The sequence below is a fragment of the Protopterus annectens genome, chromosome 1.part1 (assembly GCF_019279795.1).
Source record: "Protopterus annectens isolate FY-2018-M chromosome 1.part1, PAN1.0, whole genome shotgun sequence".
NCBI classification, from domain to species: Eukaryota; Metazoa; Chordata; order Ceratodontiformes; family Protopteridae; genus Protopterus; species Protopterus annectens.
In genome coordinates this window covers 557,209,071-557,230,349 of record NC_056726.1, presented here as the reverse complement: position 1 = coordinate 557,230,349, position 21,279 = coordinate 557,209,071, and positions in this window count along the sequence as shown.

Here is a 21,279-nt window from a genome sequence, read left to right as displayed (position 1 = left end):
GGATGTGCTCAGTTGTAGGTCTCCTGTGCAGGGTTGGTTGGTTCTCTGTACAGGGTCATCAGGCATGGCTCAAGTGGATAGCTGCAGTCACCTGTTCTGGGGATGAAAGCATATTTGGTAAGAATGGATATTGGTGTGAGGTTTATCCATGGTGTACATACTAGCTGTGCTCCTGTACTTATCTAGTAGTATCCCCTCATGTATTTCATGTTGCTGGAATGCAGTTCTCAGTCCATATGGCATCATCATGGACACTTCCAGGGTGTGTTGTCATGATGTTTGTATGTTGCCATCAGCTATGCTCACACAATTTGTCAGTTGATGGATGGTCAGCATTTTCTTTTTATGTATCTGTCTGTTTTAGGGTGCACTGGTGTCTTGATAGGTATGTATATGCAATCTATAGCACCGAGCACATGTGGGAAGTTTGCAGTGTTATAGAACTGTCTGATGCAATACAATTGTCCACTCCATGGGGGTGGATGGAAAGTGTATATAATCATACAACCTGCTGCACACTGCTTCCAGGAATTTTTTCAGGATTCAACTGGTATCTGATTGTGACACTCCCATAGAAACCCCATGTGTATCTGGAATGTTCCAGATTTAAGTACACTCAGACTGAGACACACTTTGTTTTCAAGGGGAAGGGGTTTCCTCTCAGGGTCTGTACAGATATGTGTGGGGCAAACTTTGAAGACAGGCTGGACAAGTTTCAGCCTAGGCAGTACCTGTCAGTTATTTAATGGTCTGACAACTGGTTTAGTTACAGCCTTGCTCTGACTCTAGCTGGCTGCCTTCTAGGGTGCACAGCCACAGCCTCATTTATGACTTGTATCACTATAGCCTGTTGCAGTTCATTAACAACATATTGTATTTTTTTTTGCTCTTTTGCTACAGAGTTATACAAAGTCTGTAGAATTAGTTTAATTCCTTGGGGTCCATAAAGCATATGCCAAAGATTTCAGAAGCAGAGTCAGAGTGACAGTTTGGCACATTTAAGTTGCGTTGCATGTGCATGATGTGTTTTAGAATCAGACTGGTGTGCATGGAATCTGTAATTATTCTACTTTGAATAGCTAAGTGTCCCCACTGCCTTCAGCATGTCTTCTGAAATCGCTTCCCCAACTGGTGCACTGTAGTCCTCCTTCAGCATGCTCCTCTATACACAAACACCTTCTGCTTCCCCAACTGGTGCACTGGAGTCCTCCTTCAGCATGCTCCTCTATGCGCAAACACCTTCTGCAAACTTTATAGAATCCAGCCTCCATGTCTTTAAGATGTACATCTTATTTTTAAGTGAACAGTGCAATGCATGTCTTCTGGGAAATTTCTGATATAATGAGTTTGCAATAACTTGATATGTCAATTACATTACCTTTTTATATTTTACATATTGCATATGACACCACAATATTTTGAATGCTCAATGCCATACCTCCCAACTGTACCAAATTACTCGGTTTTTACCGAGTTTTGAGGTCAAAATAATGGGGTGCCACGATTCCTGAGTAGCACTCCTTCATTTCCGATTTTTTTCTTTATGTTTTTATTTTTCGGGCTTTATGAGCTGACGTCATCACACACAGATTTTCAGCTCTGGTCCAAATGCTTTGCGAGTGGGAATTATTTACCTGCACTCCGGGAGGTGTGTGTGTGTGTGTGTGTGTGTGTGTGTGTGTGTGTGTGTGTGTGTGTGTGTGTGTGAACATGTGCATGCATGCATGCGTGTGTGTGTGTGTGTGTGTGTGTGTGTGTGTGTGTGCATGTCTGTGTGTGTGTGTGTGTGTGTGTGTGTGTGTGTGTGTGTGTGTGTGTGTGTGTGTGTGTGTGTGTGTGTGTGTGTGTGTGTGTGTGTGTGTGTGTGTGTATGCCCCCACTGTAATACACTTGGTGGCTAGCAGTACTTAAGCTCAAACCCTGTACCTTGGGTACAAGATAAAAAGAGCTTAAAGTCCCTAGCCACCACCACCACTTGTAAATTTGTGCCTCATATTTTTGATCTGTTCCTCATAAAATCTGTGGTTTTCAGGATTTTTGTGACAAATCACTGCAGGATTGAATTCATTACTAAATAATGACAGGCATTTTAATTTCAGACTTCATATTCTTCAGAAAATAAATGGTAACACAAAACATTTTATTCTAGCAATTTTCTAAGTTTATAAGATCAGTATTTGAAATTTGTCCCTATTTTGGGGCTGTATTCCCCCATTATTGGCTCTGTCCAGGTTTTTGTGCTAAGAGTTGAGAGCTATGGTGAGAAGTGAGAAGTGAGAAGTGAATTTGTATTCCCCACAATTATTGGCTTTGTCCAGGTTTTTTGTGCAAAGAGGTTGAGAGCTATGGTGAGAAGTGAGAACTGAATTCACTAAATAAAACTATTTAGGTTTCAGTCTTCCTATCTTTCAGGAAACTGCTGATATGGCATAGTGGTATGTTGCTCTGAGTGTAGAGTTCTGGGTTTAAGACTTGCCAGTGAAATGCATGGTGGCAACACAACATTTTATTCTAGCAACTTTCCAAAATTATACAAGCAATGTATAAAATATGTCCCTGGTTTTTGGCCTTTTGTACCCGCCCCCCCCAAAAAAAAACTGAAATTGAAAATAAGTGTGAGAAGCTGTGCAAGATGCCTATGGCTTACACTACCGTCATTCTATTTATAGTGTGGGTGTGGAAGTAGACTTTTATGATGGATATGTTCTGAATTGTACAGTTTTGTCATTATTGGTTCATGCATTTTGTTTCATTGTCTATGGCCTACTGGAAAATGCTCAAACAATAAATGCAAAATGCACACTGTCTAACAAGTGTGCTGTATTATACAAGGAATATAATTTAATAAAGTCAGGAAGGTGTATAAAAAAAAAACATGTATGTTTCTTTTTTGTGTTCAAGGGGCCAATGATTTGAAAACAGCCCAAAGGTAATCTTTATCCACCATTGGCCAGATGCATTTTCTTTGAATGTGGTGTGGATTTCAATGCTGTTTCAACGAATGTGAGTTTCAAGGGCAGATAATTTTTAATGCCAAGTCTATTTTCATGGTGAGACAGTGTTGCTTTGTTTAGCAGATGTCTATTGGTGTTTGTGCATTGGGCTGTAAAATGTAAAAATAAAATCCAAATAATCGTTGTATTAATAAAGCAGTATGCACACATTAGTGTTTATGGTAAATGGGGTAAAATAGCCAGGTAATAGGACATTCAAATGGCTGTAGGGGGACTCTGGTGCCATATTTTGGTTGTCTGTTCTTCAGTTTGCATTTGGAAGTTTGTATCCCACAATTCCATTGCAGTGGGTGAGGTTACATAATTATATATGCACATTTTATGTTAATCAGCATACAGTTTTGTACCGATTTTTCTTGGGCCTTGTCCAGATTTTTGATGTTTCCAGGTTGAAAGGTATGCGCAATGCTATTAAATACTAGTATACATATAATATATACGTATACACAGACATATTATGCTATTGTTCACTGAGTTAGTCCCACTAGACCAGTATCCTCTTTTCAGGGAAGTCTCAAGGTAATATTCATGCTGACATTTTGAAATTTGGCCATGGCACTGGGGAACTTCCCTTACTTTTTTTTAGGTAAGTGCCATGGGATCTTTTACATCTATATGATCTACCACCAACTCAATCAGATGAGGTCTCAGTTTACTGTCTCTTCTGAAAGATGGTGTATTCAAGAGTAAAGCACCCACATTATACTGCACTGTCAGTACTGGAAACATTAATGTAATCACCTGGAGTGGGAATAGAATCTACAGTTTTCTAATCTTCCAGCACCAAAGACAAATGTGAGTGGGTGCATGCGTGTCTGTGTGTGTGTGTGTGTGTGTGTGTGTGTGTGTGTGTGTGTGTGTGTGTGTGTGTGTGTGTCTATGTGTGTGCATGTCTATCTGTGTGTGTATGTGTGGAAACATTAATGTAATCACCTGAAGTGGGAATAGAACCTACAGCCTTTTGATCTTCCAGCACCAAAGACAAATGTGAGTGGGTGCATGCATGTGTGTGTGTGTGTGTGTGTGTGTGTGTGTGTGTGTGTGTGTGTGTGTGTGTGTGTGTGTGTGTGTGACATCTGTGTGTGTGTGTGTGTGTGAGTGTGCATATGACATCATGCACATGATTCCGTACAGCATGATTATATGCATATATATATCTCTTTGCAAGTGGTATGTAAAGATACCACCCAAAATCTGAAATATAGAAAATGTTAATACTGTTATTATCATATGGGTCAATGAAATATGGATATGCTTGCAGGTCATTATGTTTATCAAGACAATCTTATCGACACATACAGATATTTAATAATGGCAACACATGTTCCTGCAAAATGAGATAGCCGTAGAAATCATTGTAATCTGAAAAAGAAAGGAAGATATCACAGTATAAAGGCATTGCTTTGTTTATGCTGATATGACTGCAAATAGACAGCACACTGCTTCCTGCAAAGAAAAAGGCCATGAACTTAGTACAAATGAATCAGCCAGACTTTCAACCCAACATGGGGCATCTACAATACTGTGCATTAATAGCATACAGTTTCTGCAAAGAAGAGAGTCACTCCATGTTTATAGCATTCAATACAACTAAAATTAAAAAAAAAATTAACAGCTTGAAAACGTAATGCCGGACATCCGAGGTGCTCTGTTATAGCAGCACACATGTTCTAGATAATAGAAATGTCACTAGATGTCACAACACTCAAATGTCCTTGTGAAAGCAAGACCATATAAAGTCCTTGACACTGTGTACCCCAAATGCTTGAAAGCTTCAACATATGTGTTTCTGTGAGTAGAAAGGACAGCAAAGGTCAGAGCAGTCAAATGCATTTAGGATAGAAAAATTTTCTCAAAAATTCCAAGATGAATACTAAGAATAAAGTACAGTGCCAAGGCATGCATTTCTGACAATAGAAGCATTAGTACAATCATAAAATAATGCAGAGAAGAATTAAAATACACATAGAAACACTATACAACAATTACCAGTGTACGGAAACCATCACAGTACACAAGCATTTTGTATACAATGATTACAGAAGTACAGAGTTCAGGGAAAATATCCTGGCCAGAAGAATTGTGGGGCTGAGAGCAATATGTCAAGCTTGGAACATATATTACTATCAGAACGACACATGCTTGTGTGATTCCATAACAGATATACTGTGCTGTTTAGCTGGCTCGGGTAATTTGTTTAAATCAGTTTGCTTGTTTTCTATTCTTATATAAAAAATGCACTTTATTCATCTGTTTTTACTGTATTTGTGTTTCTTCCTATTTTATTTTGCTTTTGCTGCTTGTTCTTAAAAGCACTTAATTGCATTTATTCTGCTGCATTTATTACTGCTTGTTAGTAGCCTGATTAAATTGTAACTGCTATTCTAAGCCTTTGATTGAAGCACTTGGGCTTCAGACCAGCTGTTTTACATTAAGAAGGTTTGTGGTCTGCACTGTTGTGGCAGGACATCCTTCTATGGTGGTAGTTGCTGATTGAAGGCTTAGTGTCTGTTATTCTAAAACTGTATTAGTTCTGGTTTAAGCACTTGGGCTTCGGGCCAGTTATTTTACATTAAGAAGGTGTAGTCTGCACTCTTGTGGGAGAAGAGGGTAGATTCCACCCTTTTGAGCTGGGAGTTTCTGGTTAAAGTCTTATTGTGCCTGCTTATTTGAACTGTTTCTTTCTGAAATTGGTACGCCTTGTTTGCTGTAGCAGGGACTAAATTCAGACCTGCTGAATCTAGCTTTGGTTGTATAACTTGAGTACTAATCCAGACCATCGTTTTTTGGAGAAGGTTCCCCTGCACCCTAGTGGCAGGAGTGTGCAGTTAGAACTTGTCAGATTGAAGACTGCTGGAATGGGGCTCAGTTTTTAGCTTTTTATTGGGTAATTGGTTAATTTGTTTAAATCAGTTTGCTCATTTGCTACTGTTATATAAAAAAATACACTTTATGCATCGGTGCTTGCTAGGATTAAACTATTCCTGGCACCATAAAGTCTGCTCTTTAAATTTTCCCTTAAAACTAGCCAGTTTTTTTAGTTTTAGGACTCAAATCTGTTTCTTTGAGCTCAGAACTTGTTCAGAACTCATTGTAAGTACTAAATAAGCTACAACTTACTACAGCACTCAACTTTCCTCACTTGTCTAGAGGAAAACAGTTTTTAGTACTTAATAAATAAGCACCTATCCAGGCAAGTCTAAGGCTCAGCTCCCAGTGTTTTCTCCTGTCTATCTGGTGAATCTGGGTATCTTGGGGCAATGCAGTAATTGCCTCATGTACAAAAACAATCCTCTCCTCCTACCACCCAACACTACAACCTGTGAGAGATGCACTTATATAGCCAAACTGGAAGCAAAGCTCTCTTCACCCAAGAATGGACTAGACAGTCAAGAGGACAAGGTTAACACTTGCACCACACCACACTCATCACATACTTCCTCAAAACCTACACCACCAAAACAGACACATAGAAACACAAAACACACAGCTACATTCGCAGAGGCTCTCAATAAAAATCTGCTTAAGCAACATAGACCTCCAAAGCAGAAATATAATCAACCTCCACCCCCCAACACAACTCAAAAGACACATAGCCCACAAACTCAGTGTTCCACTCAACCACAGCCCATAAGGCATAACAACGTACCCAACACTCTAGTTATAGGTGACGCTATAATCTGGCACACTGATTTTCCACTCACCAGGCTAAACAAAGAGAAAGTTACTGTCAGCTGCCTGTCAGGTGCCAGTATCCACCACATAATGCACACACTCTGGTCACTCCACAACAAGTACAAATATGACTCTGTCATTGTCCAGGTTGGTGTGAATGACCTGAGATGTACCTTCCTGGGCTACATGAAAAGAGACATGGAGGAGCTATCCGATCTTGTAGCCAAGGCAGGTATGACCCTAGCCCTGAGTGACATCCTGCCATCACTGAGAATGATTCCACAGTACAAGGACAAAATGATTGACTTCAGCAATTGGCTAAGCTTCTGTTGTCATTCTAAGGGGATCCAGTATTTGTCTGCCTGGGATGACATGCTCAACAGACCACGATGCTTTGCCAGAGATGGCCTGCACCTGTCACCCTTGGAATTCTGAATACTGGCTATGGCTCTTGCCACCCTTATAGTGCCTTTTTTGGGCAAGGTTCAAATGACAAATTCACCACCATAACAGGTAAAACAAGCAAAATCTGAAGGTAATGCTACTCAATGCTAGAAGTCTAAACCTCAAAATGCATTCACTAGAGGTACTCCTTAAAATGGAGAACATCGACATTTGTGCAGTGAGAGAGAACTGGTTCAAGGCTCCAGAGAGCACCCCTGCATTACCAGGCTATAATTCATACCACACCTTTCGTCCACCTAACCTGGACTAAAACACTAAAGGCAGAGGCGTGTCCATATTCATTAAGGATATCCACACCTCCAGGCTAGTTGCTCAGCATAATGCATCCAAGATTATCCAAGTGTAGCTAACTCTGGGCAATACCGCAATCCAAATTGTAACTTGCTACAGATACCCCACCATGCCCCAGGATTCCCACTCCTCATTTCATGATACACTGGAAAATATTAGGGTACAACCCTACACCCTCATAATGGGCGAATTCAACTACCCCACCATTAACTGGGAAAACTAATCATGTACCAACTCTTTTGCTCAATGTTTTCTGGAATTCATAAATTCCAGTGCCTTGGATCAACTTATCCACACCCCTACCAGGGGCAGCAATATCCTAGACCTGGTCATTACCAACATGGCGACTGGTGCTCGACACCAGAGGTCAATTCCTTGTTGGTCAGATCCGACCACAAGCTAATCACCCTAGACATCCACATCCCGGCCTCATCCCCCATTAGGGAAATCACCATATCAAATTTCTCCAAACCCAACTTCATGCTTCTTAAGACAGAAGTGGCAAACTTCACGACACCCATGTAGATGGGCAATAGGGGTACGACTGCTAAATCCTACACAAATGCAGTTTATAAGCACTTACATGAGTGCATGGATCATGCTATCCCTAACAGAACCAAGATGCTATCCTCCAAAAAAAGGAAGCCAATCTGGTGGTCCCCTGCCATAAACAAGCTCTACAACAGAAGAAAGAAACTGTTGCAAAAAAGAGTAAAATCCCATGTTAGGAGGAACTCCCTGGTCAGCCTCAGTAAGAAGCTGAGATCCCTCATAAAATCCTCCAAAGCTAGTTATGAAAGCAAAATCACCACTGATTCTAAAGACAACCACAAAGTATTCGATAGCTATGTCTAGAATCTTAATGGCAACACTCAGATCTGCTCTGAGTTACAGCACAATGGCACTAAATATACAGAACCAACTGATATTGCCAACATCCTCGCAGATGGTTTCAGTGCTAACTTTACCCCTCTCTCACCCCCTAAAGGGCCCATCCCTATACCAGAAGAATGCAAAGTTCCTGTAATCATGGCTGCACAGGTGAAAACCACAATCTCCAAAGCCAAGAACACAGCATCCATGGGACCTGACAACATCCTAGGCTGTGTTCTACATGAACTACAGAATGAACTGGCACCCCACCTAAGCACCATGTTCAATCATAGCCTTACCTCAGGCTTTGTGCCCACTGAATGGCACACAGCAACGGTTATCCCACTCCACAAAGGGGAAGCCATCACAGACCCTGGGAACTACCGCCCTATTAGCCTAACTAGCCTGGTCTGCAAGACCATGGAATGTATCATCATGGAACTTATAAACCAAGACATTGGTAATCTCCAGACTCTAGACCCCACCCAGTTCGGGTTTGTAAAAGGCAGATCATGTCCCCTAAACCTAATAGACTTCTTTGAAGCAGTCACCAAGGCCTAGATGAGGGTAAGATGGTTCACACAATCTATCTAGATCTTGCCAAGGCTTTTGACACCATCCCCCACTCTGGAATTATAGATAAACTCACTAAACTAGGTATAAATCCCGATGTCACAAGATGGGTTGCCAACTGGTTCACTGACAGAACCCACACTGTGAAAGTAACAGATTCCAAATCCGACTTCAGACCAGTGACAAGTGGAGTACCACAGGGTTCAGTCCTGGGTCCTCTCCTGTTTGGTATCTACTTTTCTGAAGTACATGCTAACACAGACGGTCTTTGGCTAATGAAGTTCGCAGATGATTGCAAACTAGGAGCCATAATCGAAACTCCTAACAATGTGAAAATCCTACAAAAGGACCTCACTGAGACAGATGCCTGGTATCAAAGCCATGGCCTCAAGCTCAATGCTAAAAAGTACATTGTCATCCCGTTTGTTAAAAACTCTGTACCCATGAGCTACCACATAGGTGGTAGTCTACTTAACACTGAAAGTGTGATAAGAGACATTGGGACACAGGTGGGCAGTAGTCTTTCCTTTGATAATCACATCACCACAGTAGTCAGGAAATCCTTCTACATGGCACACCTCATCACAAAAGGTTTCTCATCCAGGAAAAAAGATGTCATTGTTCCCCTCTACTCATCACTCATTAGACCCATTATAGAGTACAACGCCCCTTTTGGTATGTACCTCACAAGACATCTACAACAAATGGAAAGCCCTTAGAAATACCTCACAAAGAGTATTACCAGCCTCAAACAGATGCCCTACGCAGACAGTCTCAAAAAACTCCAGCTTTACTCCATCGCATATCACCTACTCAGAGAGATCTCTGCCTAACATACAAAGCTATGTCAAACCCAGAGCTATTGGACATGCTCCACTTAAAGAAACCTCAATCCCTCCGAGCTACACGCTCTAGAGACCTAAACCTTGTCACCACAATAAACAGAACATGCTGAAGGGATAGATTCCTGTCCCAAAGACTTCCCATACTCTGGAACAAACTACCTATCTATATCAAACAAAGCTCCTCATTAACACTCTTCAAGAAAAATCTTGATGATTGGATGGGAACTAGGAAATTCACCCCGGGTATCACCTCTGAGGCTCTGCTCGACAGGGGCACAGGAAAATAATTTTCTTGTGTGGCGAAAGCCAGGGTACCTTTTTGGCTAGGCTTATATAGGCCCTAGAGCCAATAGCCTAGTACCTACCTATGAAACTATGAACCTATGGCTCTGTAGCACACAGGGATGAAACCATGATTATGACCCAACTCACTCGGGTTCCCAACTTTTATGGAAATGTATGCATGGTGGGGGGTCATACTCTAGTGGTTTTGCTCTTTTTTCCATGCATTACCAATCATAGAACACAGCTGATAAGCTAAAAGGATGTCTCAGGACACAGAACGAGTGTGGAAGTGATTGCACAGTATGCACACAAAAATGTATACATGAAACAAAAAAGAAAGGGGCAGAATGTGAGCTAGAAAAAGAGTATGAATATGCAGGGTAGATAGCTGCAATATAGACAGAACTGGTAAAAGACTGATTGGATGGGGTCTATATCATATGAGTGAATTGCACAAATTGTGAACGCTCATAATATCGAATGTACCTGACCTTATAGTGCTTTTTCTGAGATTGCGGTAAAGTGAAGAATGGGATATCTACCCTTTCCTCACTGTAGTGCAATCTCAGAGTTGGAATATATATTTAGTGGGGGTGTGGGGGGGGTGTGGAGACAAATCCCTCCGCAATAGTAAGTTTGAGGTCCAGTACGTTCAATATTATGAGCGTTAGCAATTTCTGTGATTCGCTCATATGATATAGACCCGATTGGATGTGGGTACTATTGTAGCAAGGTGGACCATTAGTGCTAGAGAAAAGAAAGGGGATGAGGCATCTGAGTCTTTACAAGGTAGATGGCTAGAAGAGGGTCTAAACACCTTGTGTACACTTCTTTTGATGATGCAGTCATCTTACATGATGACCCCCGCCAAAGCACATGGGTTTGCTCCATTGTCTGTGTCATACATTCACAGCTGAGGGCTATAATTTGCAGCATGTTGAGCATGTTACTGTTATACAGAATCTGTGAAAAATCTTCAATGCCACTTCAATACCCTCACAGACTGAGTGACTCACAGACTGGAAATATTTCTATGCTAGGGCCAAGCCAGGCCCAGGGGGAGGATGGCTCCCCTGTTGTAGAAGGAAGTAGCAGTCCACAAAAATCACAACAAATAATAGGCTGAAAAAAATGATAGAGTGGACTATTGTGGATAAGAAAAAAATGAGGTTTTGTTATTATTATTATGCAAGAAGCCCAGAATTTCTACACAAAAGATGTATGAAAAGATTAAGAGAGAAATTAGAGGAAGGAAAAATACTTCCACAAGAAAAACTGTCAAAAGCTTCAAATAAAAATGTGTATTCAATAATACAACAGATCCATGAAAAACACTATATAGACCAAGAAACCTTGTATCGTTTGGAAAAAGAAGCGACTGATGAAGTGCAAAAATTTAAAGAACAAAATTTAGAGATGTTTGAAGGGTATAAAAAAGAAATATGGACATGGGAAAGAACATCCGATATGGTGCAATATTTATGCAATGGAGAAAGCCAAATTAATCAATGCAAAAAAGGCAGCCCCAAAAATATTTGAAGAGAAATATAGGCAAAGGCATCCAGATATGGAAAATTTCATAATAAAAATAGATCACAAAGACGGAATGTAGAACACAAAATTAATCACGTAGAAGTTAAAAAAAATAGAAGCTGAAGTTATGGTATATTTGCAAAGTGAAGGTTCAGTGTAGAAAGTCTAACACAGGTCATGTCATAGTATGAGTGAACAACTAGTCCCCAAAGTAAGGGGAAACAAGAGGAACAGGGGACATCTGAAGAAGAGATATGGACATGAGAAAGAAAAAGAGAAGTAATATGGTGGAATATTTATGCAAAGGAGAAAGTAAAACTTATCAATGCAAAAAGAGCAGCTCCAAAGAAATTTGAAGAGAAATAGATGCAAAGACATTGGGATATGGAAAAATGTATAATACAAAAAATAAGAAAACAAAGAAGAAAAGTAGAAAAGAGGATTAGTAATGGAGAAGTTAAAGAAATAGAAACTGAGGTTATGGATTACCTGCAAAGTGAAGGATTTAGCGCAGAAAATTCAACTCAGACAACACAACAAGATAGAGTAATGGACACTCAAATAAAGGAGAAACCAGTGAAGCAGGAAGCGTCTAATCAGTTGACATATGAATATACTTTGGAGCCTCCCACAGGAAACCAGTACAGAGGTTCAGTTGGAGCTGTACAGCAAGGGAAAGAACATGAATCTGTGTCACCTCTGATATAGTCAATGCCATGGAGTGATAGGCCAGTGAGTTCCCATATGAAAGAGCAACAGATGACACAAGGTGAATCTGAAGAGAACATGGCACAGAAAGTAGCTCTGGAACTTTCTATAGAATGCCCGCAGGAAATGGCGAACAAAGAATGTGTCCTCAGTTTAGAAGAAAATGATCTAAGAGAAGAGTTACTTGATTTAATAGAGATGGATAGACATATTAAGATCAATGAAAGAAATAGAGTTCAGAAGGTCAATAAATCCCCAAAATTAGAAGTTTGATGAAACAAATGAGCACAGTAATTAGGACTGTCCATAGAGATTCATGCTATTTTACAAAAGTAAATAGGATACATTACTGTGCAGTTAAATTAATAAAAGAGAACACAAGGTAGTAAGGGAAAGGATGGGGAGAAATTGAATGCCATCATGGAAGTACTGAAGAGGGAAAACTATAAAGCAATTAAGATAAGAAGTGTCACTGTTAGAAGAGGATAGAAGAGGGAACAGATCAACAAAAATACTCAGAAAGATAGATGTGATAAAATCAATACACAGTATTATAACTGATCAGGATTTATCATGCACTATTGCAAATAAACTAACAATATCAGCACAGGCAGAAAAAATGAGATACACAGAAAAATATAAAGGAAAAGTACAAAATAAGCAATTTATTGATGACCCAATAAAGTTTTTTTTTTGAGAATTAGCAAACAAGGTAAAAGGAATTGAAAGACCACAAAAAAAGCCAGAAGAAATAGATATATTTTAGAGAAGTATTTATGAAGATCATGTGGAACATAACAAAGATGTTAAAATGATAGAAGAAGTAAAAGAAAGAATAAGAAGTTCAAATGTACAAGATATGAAATGGGATGAAGTAACGGCCAGAAAGATTGAAACAAAGTTAAGAAAAGCCTCTAACTGGAAAACCCCAAGGCCTAGATGCAGTACCTAACTTCTGGCTAAAAGTATTAACATCTTTGTACAAAGATTTAGCCATAAGTAAGAACTATTTATATGTGCACCCCGAACAAACACCAGCCTGGCTAATAACTGGAAAAACAATGCTCCTACTTAAGGGTGAACCTGCAAGGTACCCAAATAATTATAGACCAATAACTTGACTTCCAATGACATATAAACTATACACTGGAATTGATGCCGATAGAGTTTATAGTCATTTCGAAGAAAACTCAATTATGGCAGTAGAACAAAAGGGTAATAAAGTAAAGTCTTATGGAACAAAAGATCACTTGTTGTTAAAGTCATAGTGGAGAACTGTAAAAAGGGGAAGAATCTAAGTATGGCATGGATAGACTACAAAAACACATTTGATGGTATCCCACACTGATGGATAAAAGAGTGCTTAAAAAAGTATGATATACTCTACACTGATAAACTACATCACAGTGACCATGAAACAGTGGCAAATCAACTTGCAGTTAAGCCATGATAAAATCAAATTATTATTCCAGGGATAAAATTTCAAAGGGGATATTCCAGGGTGACTGTTATCACTGCTCTTTTGCTTTGCCCTTAACCTATTAAGCTGTCTGCTTAACAGACTAGGCCATGGCTATAATTTGGCTCCCAGAAAGCAACAAAGTGTAAAGACTTCTCATCTTCTCTTGATCAATGATTTAAAACTGTATAGCTCATCAGATGAGGAACTGAAAGCACAACTGCAATTTGTCAAAACTTTTTTAGATGATATAAGGATGTAATTTGGTCTTGTTAAATGTGCAAAAGTAGCCTTTAAAGCAGGAAACCTGCAGCACTAAAAATATCAGTCTGGGACAAGAATGTAATACAAAAGAACTTGAGCAAGAGGAAGTGTATAAATATTTGGGAATTGATGAAGGATCAGAAATAAAACATGAACAAATGTGAATAAAACTCAGTAAGGGATATTTTAAAAGACTTAAATTAACCCTGAAAACAGCATTGATATCTAGGAGCAAAGTTCAAGCTATAAACCAATTTTCTTTTCCTAGTGATTTACTGGCCCCAAAAGGTGTTGGATAGATTAGGCAGGAAAAGAAGAAGGATGCTTCATGCTCATCAAATGATTTATAAAAAAATCAGTTCATAGAAAGATTATATATCTCCCATTCCGAAGAAGGTATGGGCCTCCTTGAAAGTGATTACATGTATAGATCAGCAATTGTGGGACAGCATACATACCTGCTGACCTCTTAAGACCCCAAACATGGTCAAAGTTTTGACACATGAGGAGAATAAATCTAAGATGACTTCCCTTCTTAATCTAGCAGAAGCATATTGGTATCAAGCAGCAATGGAAATCAAACCAGAAGTAGATAAAAATCAGGCAGCAAATGAATGTACCAAAAAACAAAAGAAAGAAAGAATATATGGTAAAGGATCAGATGAGAAGGCCAGAAATGCGGAAAATGCATAAATATAGTTGCAAGTATAGAAAACTCCTGGAACAACCTGATGTTGATGAGGATCGAACACAGGAATGATTAAGGAGAGGCAAATTCAAACCAAAAGATGAAAGGTTAATATTGGTGGCCCAAGATAGTGGACTACATACATGTTGGTTTAGTCCACTGAACATGTGGGAGAAACAGACAAATGTAGGTTTTATAAAACAGAATTGGAGACAGTTGCACACCTTGCTGCTGGTTGTGACATACTAATGGTAGAAGGACTGTATACTGAAAGGCATAACAATGTGGCAAGACTGTTGCACTGGGGATTTTGCAAACATTATGATGCTGAAGTAGGTGAAAAACACTGGAAACATGAACCACAAAGCATAATAGAAAATGATGAAGTCTATATCACATGGGATCACCCATTAACAACAGTTCAAAAGATAGACATGAGAAAATCAGATATAGTGGTCCATGAAAAGAAGACAAAAGTAGCATTAATTACTGAAATCGCTACACTCAGTGACTACGGGTCTATATTATAACATCGAAGTCTAACAACTTTGAATGTTATAATATCGAACCCAGTAGAGTGAACGCTGGAAATAGCGAAGCTGCAGAACACCTAATACTTTCCTAGGGAAAGGATTCAGTGGGCCGTTTCTGCAGCTTCGCTATTTCCTCAACTGTGGAGTGAAGGTTATGGACCGGGTTATGGTAAGTGTGCGAACGAAGGTGAGAGTGCGATTGGGCATGGGTTAGGTGAGTTAGGGTTAGGGCGTGGGTCAGGTAAGTGTGCGATTGTGTGGACGTGTGGGTTAGAGTGGGGTAGGTGAGTTACGGTTAGGGAGTGGATAAGGTGAGTGTGTGACAGTGACGGACCTTAGGGTTAGGGTTGGGTTAAGGTAAATGGATAGCTAGTGGTGTATGTATGGTTTAGTGTAGGGTTTTGTGAAGTGTGTGTGTGGATTATTTATTTTGGTGTGCTTGTGTTGTGTGTATATTTGTCGGAACAGCAAATTTTTTCCTTGGGAAAAAATTTGCTATTCTGACTGTTCGGTATTCTGGTGTTTTGCTCTACTGGGGTCGATATCATAACAATCAAAGCTTTAAGACTTCAGTGTTATGATATAGACCCGTGACTACAATGTGTTGCATACAGAGAAACACAAAGTCATAAAATATCAGGTTTTGCAGGCAGAAATGAGAGCAATGTGGAAGAAAGATACCCCGAGAGTCCCAATAGTAGTAGGAGCAATGGATCCTATAAATACATCTACAGTCCTATTTAGATATGTTACAGATACATGTAACTCCATATATATTGCAGAAGGAGTCATTACAGGGCACATTGTGGTTGCTGCGAAGAGGACTTCTGCCTGACATCAAAGACTGAAACAATACTAATTTTGTGAACTTTAATCATACTTTAGCTTAGGAATGGGTTCTATTCCTGTCATGGTATTAAAAACAGAAAACATATGGAGAAATTAAAAAACTGAGTATTGACTCAGCACTGACACACTTGTTGTACAGATGTACATTCACTTTTTATACAGGGTTGCACTGGTACATGTTTATGGAGCAATGTACACTGACTGTTTATTATACCATAGTATCTTCTTTATAGCTTATAGCTACTCTATAAATTATTAAAATAAAATTGCATTTTATTACATACAGGAGGGATAGATTCCTGTCTCAGAGACTTCCCATACTCTGGAACAAACTACCTATCTATATCAAACAAAGCTCCTTATTAGCACTCTTCAAGAAAAATCTTGATGATTGGATGGGAGATAGGAAATTCACATTGGGGATCACTTCTGTGGCTCTGCTCAACAGGGGCACAGGAAAATAATTTTCTTGGGTGGCGAAAGCCAGGGTACCATTTGACTAGGCTTATATAGGCCCTAGGGCCAATAGCCTAGCGCCTACCTATCAACCTATGAACCTATTACCCGCTGACGAAGTCCATAGAAGAGGTAGCTTTTAAATTAATGTAATGCTTGCAATCTCATTCATACATAGGTGCAGAACCTTCGTCATTAGCAACACTAGTCAGGTGGTCAGACACTGAAGTGTTTTTCTCTCTCTCTCTCTTCCATTGTGACTTTCATATGTAGTTCTTGGTTAACTGGCACAACAAATTCCCTACTCTTCTCAACAGTCTTTTTGTGTGGAAGTAGAAAAATGAATCCAGGATATTGTCTCATAGTCTTCATTTGCTACATTAAGTCAATTGCATGTCATAACCTGCAGGATCTAGATTCACTCCAAGTGGAGTATCCATAACCAGCTGATCCATGTCACACATGACCAGTGTTCCAGAAGGAAATGCCCTACTTATTCCCTTGGCCCCTATGCATATCTGGATCTGCTTTATCCATATAATTCTAAGAATCCGCTTTGGACTTTCCCCCTTGCATTTTGTAAATACATTGGATCATTTTCCTTGAAATTTTCTTGCATTCCTATTTAGTTGCAACATTTAAAAGTACTGTTTCTTTTGCAAAGAATGATAAAGGCTTGGTTTCAGCATGTCCAGCATGCCTCTGATAACTTTGCTTAAGAATAGTTTAGCAAGTGTCTGTCCTGTGGTACAGTCTAGGAATTGTTTTGTGTTGCAGTACAAAAGTAAAATTCCTCTTTTCATTTCTAACATGGCATTTTTTTATATTTCTTCATACTTTTCTTGAAAGTTCCATGAATCTCTTAGATAACTCATTTTTTCAGTGTGTTATGGTGCCAAAGTGGAATAGATTATTCCATTTTGTTTAAAAAAGTTAGTAGATGTTAATGATGTAAATTGCTTTATTTATTTATTTATTTATTTATTTATTTTTACTTTGTTGATGGGGTTAGTCTCACTAGCCCAGTGACCTCTTTTCAGGAGAGACCCAAAGTGGTGTTAATACTCACTCACTAGGGGAATTTAAGCCAGGACTCCAGGAAACATTCACTATTTTTTTAAAAGTTCAATGGCATCTTTTACATCTACCTGCGCTATTACTATCTTGGGCAGATACTGAGCTATCACTAACTTGGGTAGATAGGACTTCAGTTTAATGCCTCCTGCCACTGACAATATGTTCAGATAAAAGATAGAAAGAAGGTATTTCAGTTGAGTAATGGTTGTCTGATGTGTGATTTTCTGCATGCAATACACTTTGACCATTTTGAATATGCATCCAATGCCATCACAAATATATTATTTATCAAGGGTCCTGTGAAATCACGGTACATTTTTCCTTTACCAACTGGATATTTCCAGAGGTACAGTGGTGCTTATCACATATACTATGTGATTTGACTGACTCACATTTTGATTTTTTTTCATTTCTGATAACAGCTCTGCAATCATTGTAACACTTTGCAAAAGTCGCAAAGATGCTCACTTTGTCACTACCCAATAATCAGCAAATCATAGAAATGTACAGCTACATTCAAATCCTTGACTACGTTTTTCACTATTCTTTGAAAAATAAATGGCATTGAGTTTATGACAAAAGTCAGCTTATTATACACAAACAGACCACTGTGCTATACTTTTAGCTCTATATTAAAAAAATAGTTGCTCTACTCAACATGACCATCATCTCCTCCTGCAGAGAAAGCAGATATGTCTCAGTGCTTAAAGCCTGATACTTTATAATCAGCCCTGGTATGGATGGTATGATCCTTTTTTTTCTAAAAGGACCAAACAGAGTATCCTGCTAATTATGCTTTTCTGCACTAATATTGATTGTCAGACTTTTTAAGCACTTACTGTACTGATCCAAACTCATGTAATACAGTTTGACTCACAAACTTAATTTCTTTCCATTTTAATGCCAATTTCTGCTGACAGTTCTTCCAACAGAATGCTGGTCCCTCACATTTTTCCACAACCAGAGGTATCACTACGTTTTGGTTTTCATAGCATAATATAGAAAGCTTTTCACTAAGCACAGTGGGTCAGATTCCAAAACAATCGCTCTCAGTGTAAGTCTGCTTTTATTCCAAAAGACTTGTCTGTGTAAGTGACTTACTTCATTGTAAGATCTGCCCATAAATAGGCTACATGGTCAGATTCCAAAAGACCTGCTGTCAGCCTGTTCTCAGTGTAAGTGGTCACTTGCACTGAGACCAAGTCTTTTGGAATCGGACCTGAGGTTGTCACTGTGTATCTTTCAGGTTTCACAGTTATATCCTGCAAAAGATTTCTTTGAAAACAATGCAAGAAACATTCATTCATTCATGTATAATATGTAATGCTGCTCATGTAACAATATCCATGTCCACCCTTTTATCATTTATAATGTAGGCACCATCATAATGACAATAAATATTTCACGTTTTGCAACATTTGTCTTTATCTTGACAATGCATATAGCACCATTTTTCCTTCTTGCATACTTTCTTCTGGAGTTTACATTAGGAAGATAATTTTATATGACATACAACATGTTAAATTTGATTCAGATAGTAGATTTTTCTGGCAAGCTTCATTATGAAAGCCATTCATGAACCTGTCTCTGCCATATAAAAAATGAACAAAACTCACACCTATGAGCACTTTGTTTCACTTCATCAGTATACTGTGTCACTGTTTCATTAAGCCACTAAAGTGATTAAAAAACTTTTTGCAATTACCAGCAATCTACTTAAAATGTTCTGTAACATTTTAACAATCAGTCTGTAGAATTTATTTTAGGATGTTTGTGACTGAACCAATATTTGAAGTAAACTGCAAGGGGACACACTCATAATGATGAGTTATGTCAGTATGTCTTTCCCCAAAGCAATTTATTTTAACTCAGAAATGTCCACTTCTTTAAATATACATACACAAACCATGACTCTGTTATGCTTTTTATTTTATTATTTCCATTTCAGCCATTGAGATTCTTGCTACCACTCTTTATGTCAATTTTATTGTACATATTTTGAAGAAATTTGCAATAGGTCCAAGTAATAATACTGAATTCACTTTACAAAAACACCTCTCCTGTTGCAGACCATTTCAATATCTTTGCATCTGACACCACTGTCATAGAAATAGTGCAAGAAACCAAACTTCTAAGAATAATCATTGACAATAAACTTTCCTTCAACCACCATATACAGCAAAATATAAAGGAAACTCATGAAAAACTGGGACTCTTATATCAAAACAAACATTTTTTAACCACAGCAACCAAAGTTTCCCCTAGCAAAAACATTTTACTTCCTTCCCTTCTTTACAGAGCCCCTTTCTTCACTAATTTACAAACTTCTACCCTAAGCAAGATGGAGCAGTGCTACCACAAAGTAGCTAAGTTTACAGCAAGCTCTAAATACCACAGACAATACTGTAAGGCGTTACTAGAACTAAACTGGCTTGTGCGTCCCAGCCGACTTGCTTTTATTCAGCTAACCACTTTGCACAGCCTTATTTACAAGCTTATTGCCTTCCCTGCTCTAGCCAACTTAATCACACCTTATGCACCAAATAGATCCCTATGAAAAGAAGACAAAAACATCTTAGCTATCTGAAAACCCACAAAACAAAAAAAAAAACGGGTCACTCTCTGTATTCATATTCCAACTATAGATTTCACTACCTCCTGCTATTAGGTCTATGCCTGGCCTAACCCTCTTTAAAGCCTCTTTAAAAAATCATCTCAAAAATGTATGGCTCTGCTCCTGTATAAATCCAGTGTAATGCTCAGCTCTTCCTCTTCTTCCACTCTAGCTTCATTTTCTTTTCTTCTGTTGCATCTCACTCCTTCACAGTCTACAATATCCTAGTGTCTCTCGAAACTCCTTCTCTGTTTCTATTCCAGACTAGCTACTGCTCAGTCTGTAATGCCTCTATTCTTCTTAACTCACTCACTATCTTTCTGCATCACCAACTCTTCTATTATTTTCTTAACTGAAACCAACATTTTATTTTTCATGTACCATAACAACTGCTGTCATACATTGTACTACCTACATACTACGTTTGTACATTTTATCTGCCCAGAGGCTATGTATATGTTGTTAGAATGACTAAAATTTTCTATAATGATATAGCTGTATAGAATTATCCAGATATGTAGTATATCGTGTAACCTAGTTTACTCTCTATCAACTTATTTTTGTATAGTATTCCTCATGTCACTTGTATTGTTTATGGACTATAATGTATTTGTATTGCACTGTATGTGGAGCTTTACTCCCTGGGCCTCCACTGAAAATGGGTTCTATAGACCCAGACAGACCACCCCAGTAAACAAATGTCAAATAAATAAATAAATAAATATCCCTGACTGGCCAACAATGAGGCAATGGCCTAACCCACTTTGTACATGCACTGTCACATTATAGAGGGGGATGCAGATTTGCTTTTAAAGAGCTTCATGCATTGCTCATTACAACGCAGTTACATATATTTATCTGGGTTCTTTCCCATCCCTTTATTCAGATGTTTAACAGAGTCCACTGTAGCTAACATCTGATCAACAGTTTAGAGGGCATTGTAAAGTTCATCAGCCAGTAGCTTTACTTGTACAACACAATTCATTGTGCAGTTCAAACTCAGAAGTCATGGGAATCAAACTCCTATTCACTGAGGTGCTGTGCTGGTGCAGGAGGGGGAATGTATGCTGAGTTTAC